Raw genomic sequence first — 11,268 nt, 5'->3', positions numbered from 1 at the left:
ATATATATATATAAATATATATATATATATATATATATATATATATATATATATATATATATATATATATATATATATATATATATATATATATATATGTGTGTGTGTGTGTGTGTGTGTGTGTGTGTGTGTGTTTGTGTGTGCGTGGTGTGTGTGTTTGGTTTGTCTCTGTGTGCGCGAGTATCTACTTTATATAGGCACGGGTATGTATAAATACATAGGAAATATTTCCTTTTATGGATGAGACTATGATCTTTGATGACCTGGTTTCATTTCCTTATTTCATTTCCTCGTTTTTCGACCAGAACCATAAATCTTGATTTAAACAACCTTAGATTGGCCGTATAATTTCATGACCAATAACCCCAGGAAATCAATACTGAAGGAGGCGAGGGAACTGATGTTGAATCCAGAGATTAGTAACCAATATTAGGAATGGTGAACCCTAAGTGCCCACAAATGATCCTCATAATCTTAGATGGATTGTACTGTAGGTGTGCAAACAGAATCTGGATTCATATTACATCTAATTATACATTGTCAAACTCATTTGTATATCTACTACGACTTTGTTTTAATATATTCACTTCTATAACTAATTAATAGTATAATCTCTCTCTCTCTCTCTCTCTCTCTCTCTCTCTCTCTCTCTCTCTCTCTCTCTCTCTGTATATATATATATATATATATATATATATATATATATATATATATATATATATATATATATATATATATATATATATATATATATATATATATAGTAACCACATTTACATCACAATGTATACATATACATACATACATACATACATACACAGGCCTACATATAAGCAAACGTACATGCATTTATTATAAAGGAAGAGACAACTGTTTTTATATGGTCCAAGACTTCTATATTTCTAATCCCCTGGAGGTCACAGGCAAGGTCTACTGTAGGTGCGGCCTACTCATGCCTAAAGGGGGAAAGTGTCTGCGTGCACATTTACAACCATTGTAAACGTGAAGGTATTGGAGAGTCTTAAGCCGACAATTTTTACGTGATTGTAATAGATGTAACCTTTAAGATTTTATAGCAAACAAGCTTGTGTGAAAATAGCCTAGAGTAAGTCGGCTAGATAGAGATAGAGCATAAGGTCTATAGAATAAAAGCTTTACCTATGCACAGTTTAAGTCGGATTAAAACCTGAGTTTCCACATGTCACTAGAAATTCGTGACGTCATCACGTATCCCACTAAGTTACGGTACAGTGTCAGACCTTTTGGCATACTAAATGTACATCTTGATTCTCTGTTATCAGCATCAAACTAGGGTAAATCGGAATACAAGGCATGTTTAATAGTATGTTTGAAAATATTCTATTTCATATTTCTTATTAGAATATATTTAAACAATAAATGGTATAGGACATAGAAATAGTTCATACGCTTTTGACTATCGGAAAACATAAAAGCAAACGAAATAGGAAACTATTTTCTTTCACTTTTTCCACCTTAGTCAGAGAAATTATTGTTCTACTTAATGTCCTAATCCTGAAAAATTTTTGAAACCGGACAAAATAAGATACATCTTCCTCAGGCGATGCTGTATTGTATTCTCCTTAATATATGAAGATAGGGAGTTTATTGCACCCTTACCGGGTTTCAGGATTTTCTCACCGTGGTGACATTTAAACATTTTCTCCATGGCTTTGAGCTCGGTAATAAATTATTTACTAGGTTTTATGAGACTCACTCTTTCTCTGATTACTACTCCAATCCAAGAGGCATCATCCTCAGCCAATTTCGACCCAAAGTTCGGGTATTGTGAAAACTTCTTTGTAATGATAACATCGAAATATTTCATTCCCTCTTCTTCTATAGCAGTTTCTAAGTCTAAAGATTCCTTACCATTTCCTAAAAAGTTCCTGCCCTCAATTCCTTCATGAAAATCAGTCTGACACTTCTTTCTAAAAATCTCTCACAGGACCACTGTTCGTGTAGTTATTTTTGTCTATTGTAAAACAATGATCTAAATAATTATTCCGAATAAGTTTTATAAGATGTGGATCATATATAAAAACAAATTTCACTTCCAATGTCTGATCGGTTTTCATTTTATGAACATTTAAGGTTTTCCAAAGCCTCATGCTTGTTGAACTCATGTTATTCATTATGGTAACTGCTGGGTAACCAGCTGATTCTTCTTTCAATATCAAACTAAAAACAAGGGCTTTAGTCATGTTAAAGTCAAAGTCATAAAATACAAGTTGTTTCCATGATGTCAGCACACCAAGCACCATTACGCATTGGAGCTTATTTTTTGGATTGCATAAAACATCACTTTCTTTAACGTAAGTTCACTCCTTCGCAACTGAACACTCATCAAAAGAAATGATGCACACACGGTCCCTGATAGTCATGGATTCTGCTTTATGTCTCGACAGATTGATCACTGGTTCCATAATCCTCGGGTCTACAGACAATTTAGATATCTAGCGATTCGGTGTGTAACTTGAAGGAAAAGGAAAGTTATGCTCTTCTCTCAAATCCTTTAAGGCTTTTGGGCTTAAACTTCGCTGAGTCAAAGCACAACTTATGTCATCATCAGTTCAAGATTTAAAAGGTTTCTCCTTTAAAATAGACACTACAGAAGCCGAGAGAAACACATTGTTTTTGCACTGTCCGTCGCTGTGACAAAAGCGCATTCAATTGTAGCGTACATAATTTACTTTCCATTTTTCCACTTTATCTTCTCATTTCCCTGAAATAGCTTCCTTTCTCATATCGCTTTTTCACTTTTCCAATGTTCCCTTCTACTACTGCACAGCTCTTTACCACGACACACTTATTTTCTCTTCAATTTTTTTTCTCTTGGTTAGCTCAATAATAGTTAAAAAAAAGTTGTCCCCCTGTTCTGCATCTGATGTTTCAAGGATTTCCTCAACAAGTCGTTTGTGTCTTCTCTTTATAGCTCGTACCTGCCTGTAGTTATTTGTGCAATGATCAGTTAGACAACCAAATAATCGGATAATGGTAAATTCCTTGCAGAAATAAAACATCTCTGATTGAAAACCTTTGTAAACTAAACACACAACTATATAGATATATATATATATATATATATATATATATATATATATATATATATATATATATATATATATATATATATATATATATATATATATATATATATATATATATATAAATATATATTATTATGTGACGAACCACTGTGCAAATAATTACCCCTTTACAATGGGCGGTAGTTCACTTCACACAACAAAATAGAAGTCATATGGGTAGACTTCCAAATTCACTTGTTTCTTATTACTAGTGTATAAGATTGTTGATTATGATCAAATGTATCTTCTTAAAGCTGGTTGCAGACAATCGAAGCACCAATAGCAGGATAATTGGAGGACAGGAACAATAAACTATGTTATAAACAAAACTTTAATCTTACGTTAAACAAAATAATGAAAAATACCTCAAAACAACAATAATAAGCAATGCAAAGTGAATGGGTGAGTAAGGTAGATGAATCTCGTGGTGAGAACAATGTATTCTAACAAAACAATAAATTTGGAGTTACCTTATAACATGTAAGGTAAGAAAACAGGGATGATTTACAGCAGGAAGGTGAGTGTAAACAAAAGATAATGAGAAAAATGGAATGAAGATGGCGCTGAAATAAGGTGATGTATTTACAAAGAAAATGGAAAAATAAACTTTAGATAAATCAGATATGTTAGCATATGTACAACATATGGGGATATCACAGTCCCCCCTTGTTTTTGTTTTTTTCCATTTCCCGAGGATCAACCGAGGTTATCCTTGATAATGAGTCTGCCACAATGTTTTCTCGTCCTGATATGGCGATAACTTGGATATTATGTGCAGATAGTATGTATGACCATCTTAAAAGTTTAGGGTTGAGAGTAGTGGACCTATGGAGATGCGACAGAGGAGAGTGGTCGCTGTAGACGTAGATCGTGTCTTGTCCATCAACATAAATCTCGTATCTCTGGATGGTAGCTACGATGGCGAATAGTTCTTTCTCCACAGTGGGCCAGTTTAGTTGGGAACCCATAAATCGTCCACTGGAATAAGAGACTGGTAACAGATCAGCTAGTGGGGACAGGTTTCCTGTTATGGCTGTTATTGGAGCAGGATGCTGTAATAAAATGCCCCCATATCCAAGATCACTAGCGTCTGTTTGGAGATAGAATGGTTTGGTGAGGTTAGGTGCCATTAATATAGGAGGAGATGACAAGTAAGTTTTTAGCTGGTTAAATATTTGATCATGTTGCTAGCTCCAAGAAAAATTTACTTTTGAAGAAGTTAAAGCAAATAGTGGTCCTGTGAATGGAGAGAAATTTGGACTGAACTTAGAGTAATATCCTACCATACCTAGAAATCTTTTTAATTCCTGTTTGGTAGTTGGAACAGGATAAGAAGTTATGGCGCTAATATTTGCATCATGGGGTAATACTTTACCACTGCCAACTCGATGACCAAGGTAAGATACCTGACCTTTGCAAAAATTACTTTTTGCTAAGTTGATCGTTAATCCATGTTGTTTCAACCTTGAGAAAACTTCTTTTATCTTTTGAATATGGTTTACCCAGGTGTCAGAGGCAATAATGATGTCATCTAAATAGACAAATACTTTTTCCAAGTCCTGTAAAATTAAAGACATTACTCTTTGGAAGGTGGCAGGTGCGTTGGCTAATCCGAATGGCATTACATTATAACTAAATAGTCCAAATGGAGTGATAAATGAAGAAATTTCCTTTGCCGTTTCTGTTAATTTAATTTGGTAATAACCCTTCAGCAAATCTATTTGGGTTAAGTAGGTTGAATTACTTACTTGGTCAATGATATCTTGTATTCTTGGTAGAGGATACGAATCTTTAATTGTTAAATTATTAATTTTCCTGTAATCGGTACAAAGACGAAATTTACCATTTTTCTTTCCTACTAGGAGACATGGGGAAGCCCATGGTGACGCACTGGGTTCTGCCAATCCTTCTCTTATCAAGTAGCTCACTTCTTCTTTCATGATACCCAATTTCTTCTGTGATGTTCGATAGAAAGCTTGTTTAATGGGTGCAGCACCTGGTTGTAGTTTGATGTCATGATCTAGCATGGTGCATCTGCCTGGTTTATCTGAAGTTATACTAGGAAATTCATGGAATAAAGCTACTAAAGATTTACATTTTGATGCATATAAGGGTTGTAGATAGTCTGATAAGTTTTCCAAGATCTTCGAGTTTTGAGAATCCTGCCAAGATGCAGTTATTGGATCATCTGTAAATTGATCCATAGGACAATCTATGTATGGTATGGAAATAGTAATCATTACCATTTTACTTTCGGCTGTTGAGGGAGACAAATAGGCCTTTAAGAGGTTTATGTGGACTAATTGAGTAGACTTACGCTTATCTGGAGTGGCGATTATATAGTTGGTTGGCGAGATACGTTGAGTGATGGTATAAGGTCCCTGGTATTTCTCTCGTAGGGGAGAGCCTGCAATCGGATGGTATAGCAGCACTGCATCTCCTACTTTGAAACTTCTGGTTTTAGCCTTTTTATCATAGTTAATCTTCATCTTCTCTTGAGCTGTTATCAAGTTAGTTTTGGCAATGGAGTGAAAATCTGAAAGTTTCCTGTTGAGTTCCGAAATATATTGGGAAAGAGGTACCTCATTATCTCCCAACTTCAGGATGCGTTCTTTGACTGAACTGAGGATAGTTCGTGGCCGTCGACCGAAGAGTAGTTCAAAAGGTGACATACCAGTAGACTGGTTTCGAACTCCTCGTATGATGTACATGATCAGTTCCAAATCCCAATCCCACTCGTTACCTGAACTATGGATGTATTTCCGGAGAAGATTTTTAATGGTCTGGTGAGTGCATTCTAATGCTCCATTGGTCTGTGGATGGTAAGCTGAGGATGAGACTTGGGTTATATGGTAATCTTTCATAGCTGTTTTAAAAGCATGACTCATGAAATTGGTTCCTTGATCACATTGTAGTTCAGTTGGAAATCCTACAACAGTAAATATGGACACTAGTGACTTTAGGATGTTCTTGGCTGAAATGTTTCTTAAAGGTACTGCAAATGGATAACGGGTAGTTGGGCATAAGGCCGTAAGCAAGTATTCATGTCTCCTTTTTGTCTTAGGCAAAGGGCCTACACAATCTACTATGATCTTACTGAAAGGTTCTTTAGGCACAAGTATAGGTTTTAATGGTGCAACTGGTACTTTCACATTAGGACTACTTACTTTTTGACATGTTGTACATGTTTTACGTACTCTTTAATGTCATTCTTCATGTTTGGCCAATAAAAGTCTTGACTGATGCGTTCATATGTTTTAGTGATACCAAGATGAGAGTCAGCAGAGTGAGACAATTCTAGGATCAGAGGTCTTATATCCTTAGGAATAACTACCTGGAATAGATCCTTCCAGGTTTCTAGATGACTGTTCTTGCTGGACCTGAATTTTCTCATTAGTACATCATTATTAATATAAAAATAAGAACACTTGTTGGTATCCTTTGGTTTCACTTGGTTGAAACACTGCTGTAGAGTGACATCTTTCCTTTGTTGATAGCTAAAGGAATCAGGCTGGATCTTATATGTACTCATCAACTCGTTGAAATCCATAGGTTCAGAGACTGGCAACGGGTTTGATGACAATTCAGTAGGGGTGTCCTTTTTACTGCTTCGTGTCACTGCTAAGCATTCCTCCTGTACATCATCTCCTGGAGATACTGCTATTAAGTTTGTTAAGACAACAGAGTTAGCTATGTCATTACCCAGGATTACATCTACATTCTTGCATGGTAACAGTTCTGAATTTACAGCTACATCAGTAGTTCCAGAGAAATAAGGACAATGAAGGTTTACATTAATGAGAGGCAACATAGACTTACTGGTTAGGTCATTAACTGCAACATACCTGTGAGTTTCACCTTTAGGTCGTATTACTTTAGGAGAGATGATCGTTTGAGAGGATCCAGTGTCTCTGAGTATGGTTACAGGTTTACCATTTATTTTGCCTGAGCAAGTGAAGGGTGCAAACGCTTGGGACTCGTGTGATGCACAATGGAAGGTCTTTTTCTTCTCCACCTTAGGTTTTGGTTCCTGTTTGGGCAGATTCATTTGCTTAGGAGAGAATTGAGGGGGATTAGGTTTTCTCTTTAAGTATGAAGCTGCACAATGTGGATCAGGACATTCTGAAATATGATGTCCTTCTTGTTTGCAGTATGTACAAGTTTCCTTAGGTCTAGGTTCTCTATATGGGGTTTTACCTACTTTATGAATAAGAGCATAGTCATCTGCCTTTAAAGCGGCTTTCTTAGGGTCATATTCATTCTGCTCTCTTAGATACACATTAATGCTACCTGGTATTTTCCTTAAGAACTCCTCCATTATCATTAAATCTTTCAACTGCTCAAAAGTTTTGACATCTACTTTGTCTACCCACTTCTGAAACTGTTTAATCTTTCCATTCATAACTTCTAAAAAGGTCTGCTGAACTTGCTTCTGACTATTACGAAATATTTGCCTATAACCTTCCGCAGTAATAGAATAAGCATCAAGGATTGCCTGTTTAATTATGAAATAATCATGTTCCTCTAACATAGTGGCACATACAGATAATGCTTTACCTTTAAATGAGTTCCGGATGATCAAATACCATTTGTCCTGAGGCCAATTGAGATTCTTGGCTGTGTCTTCGAACACAGAAAAGTAGTTATCAGGTTCCCGTTCTTCAAATGTGGGCAGCAATTTCTGCACCTTGCCCACATCAAAGGGTTCAGGAATTAGCTTACCTTCTTCCTTTTCTTTCAGTCTTATAAATGCCAGATCCCGTTCTGTTACTGTGGCCGCTTCTCTCTCAATCTGCAGCCTAACACGGAGAGCTTTGTTTTTCTGTTCACTTTCTTTTTCTTGTTGCTCCAAAGCAGTTTCCACCTTGATACGTTCTAGGGAAGCAGCGGCAGCAGCCGTGCGCTCAGCAGCAGCGGCTTTCCTCTCTTCTAACTCAGCGGCGGCAGTTGCGGCTCGTTCAGCAGCAGCGGCTCTTTCTCGTTCTGTGGCAGCTTTCTCTCGTTCTACCAGAGTTGCGGCAGTTGCGGCTCTTTCAGCAGCAGCGGCTTTCCTTTCTTCTACCTCAGCGGCGGCAGTTGCGGCTCATTCAGCAGCAGCTGCTTTCCTTTCTTCTACCTCAGCGGCGGCAGTTGCAGCAGTTGCCGCTGCAGTTGCGGCTTGCATCTTCATCTTTTCCAACTCCAGCTGTAGACTTAGTTTATCCAAGTCACCATTTGGATTGGTAACGGTTAGAGCTCGAACGTCAGCCAATTCTTCTTCTGGAACAATATCTTCATCTACAAGGAAGTTCAAAATATGACTGAGAATTACACATTTTACGGCAGTTGCGGGAACCTGTACATCATAATGGCGAGCTAGATTCTTTAGGTCAGTTTTTGTGGCAACTGTGAGAGATTCCACATGATCCCGTGGTGATACAATAAATTGTTGCAAGTTGAAAGGCATTTTGAATGTCGCCTGTGGCGCAAGATAAGTACAAATTAGAATAAATATCCAAACTTTACAAGAATAAGTATAAGATCATACGATCGCAAAATAACAATCTTTCGATCACAGAAATACAAAATAGAGATCACAAAATTACAAGATCGAGAGATCACAAAATTACAAAATTATATGATTAGATCACCTTACACAAAAATAGCTTAAATACAAAATTAAGTCTCGCGAAACTTACGATAATACTATAAAACTTTTATTCACAGTTAACGACTGAACAATTTTTTTTTTATATATGCTCGAGATCTTGAGCACGCGACTAACTACTTCATAATTACTCAAACGACACGCTTAACATCACAAACTTTTACAACAATTTTACCGAATCGGTAAACAAGGCTTTAAAACGCAAAGGTATTTTTTACTTTAAACATACCTAATTAGCACGTTCTAGTTTACATTTCCTTTTAATTTATACCAGCTTAATACGATAACTTTACAATGTTACCTTTTAATTTATATAAATACTATATTATTCTCGTTATGATAAAGTATCTAGTTAATAGTCAACACCTAGTTTAAAGTAATTGATTATCAGAATAATGCGCAAACTGGACAAAATACGTAGTATGCGCTTTATAGATATAACAGGAGTAATTTAACACAAGTATTTAAATATTCATTTACCGACACGTAAATGTTATTTGTACACCAAAATAGTACTTTTAACACCAAACAATATATAAGTTAATTTCCTGACTAGAGATAACGATTGGAATTACGAAAATCTCCGAAATTGGAAATTGGCTAATTTCACTTACGAAATTTATATAACAAAATAAATCACTTCATAATGAAATAGAGATGGAGGAAATTTCACTTATAATGAAACTTAATTTAGTAAATCACATATAATGAAATTTGACTTGATTTCCTAAATATCACTTTTGAATGGTGATTTTAAGAAATGGCAAAATCTTAGGGCTTCAGATTTTTTTTTATGAGAAATCTCTGGGATACGAGATTTGAGTAGGCGAAACTTTAAAAGCTACCTACTGGGGGCATCTTCAATTAATAAGGGTGGTTTAGAAGCTGGACAACCTAAGTCTTAACTATATTAAGCGTGACTTGTTCCTCTTACAACCAAATGACTACCCAGACATATTATACATAAATGTCTAATGAGAGGGAGACGAGACATCTACCTTACCTTAGAATTATTACTGTCGTCCTTTATCCTTGGTACGCCACAACACAACACTCGATACTGTTCATAATCACTGGAACTGTTCTTTCATGATTCAATCACTTTATATAAATTTGATGAATCATATCACATATCATATCCCGGACAGGCCCCCAACTATTATGTGACGAACCACTGTGCAAATAATTACCCCTTTACAATGGGCGGTAGTTCACTTCACACAACAAAATAGAAGTCATATGGGTAGACTTCCAAATTCACTTGTTTCTTATTACTAGTGTATAAGATTGTTGATTATGATCAAATGTATCTTCTTAAAGCTGGTTGCAGACAATCGAAGCACCAATAGCAGGATAATTGGAGGACAGGAACAATAAACTATGTTATAAACAAAACTTTAATCTTACGTTAAACAAAATAATGAAAAATACCTCAAAACAACAATAATAAGCAATGCAAAGTGAATGGGTGAGTAAGGTAGATGAATCTCGTGGTGAGAACAATGTATTCTAACAAAACAATAAATTTGGAGTTACCTTATAACATGTAAGGTAAGAAAACAGGGATGATTTACAGCAGGAAGGTGAGTGTAAACAAAAGATAATGAGAAAAATGGAATGAAGATGGCGCTGAAATAAGGTGATGTATTTACAAAGAAAATGGAAAAATAAACTTTAGACAAATCAGATATGTTAGCATATGTACAACATATGGGGATATCACAATATATATATATATATATATATATATATATATATATATATATATATATATATATATATATATATATATATATATATATATATATATACACCACACACACACACACACACACACACACACACATATATATATATATATATATATATATATATATATATATATATATATATATATATATATATATATATATATATATATATATATATATATACACGCCACTGATCAGTCACTGTTGTGCTTGCTTTGCGTTAATCTAGTCGGTAGATAGTGACGTCATGAATCGCCCTGAACATTTTCTTGTTATTTCCACCGAAGTGTAACTACACTGAAATCTCTCAATAACACTTCAATTGACTGAATTCATCACTAGGGTGTTGGTTCCCAAACTTCCTGGCTGTCGAATTTAACTATGGCAATTTCTGGACAATGTTATTTTACCTTGTCAGAATTGTCTGTGTATCTGTGTTTCTTCCTACATATATCTGTACTTCACTCAAACAAATTGGTCTACCAATGGCAGCTTGCCGCAGTTACTCCAATTTGGTTAATAGTCTCTCAGTCACGTATTTCAACCTATCAAGTCTGTCATCTATGATTCCAGTAGGTCATGCTTGTATATTTTCATCAACTCCACTTGGTGCGACATACCCTTCAGCCTTCTTTGAATGACAAACTCTTCTGCAGCTTTAATATAACTCGTCTCTATTTCAGAGCACTAACAAAACCTATGTTAATTGTTATAGAGACAGTACTTGTGTCCTTTTTATTTGTTTTAAAAAGTATACACAATA

The sequence above is a fragment of the Palaemon carinicauda genome, chromosome 10 (genome assembly GCF_036898095.1).
Source record: "Palaemon carinicauda isolate YSFRI2023 chromosome 10, ASM3689809v2, whole genome shotgun sequence".
Classification (NCBI taxonomy): Eukaryota; Metazoa; Arthropoda; class Malacostraca; order Decapoda; family Palaemonidae; genus Palaemon; species Palaemon carinicauda.
Note: the sequence above shows the minus strand (reverse complement) of the source record.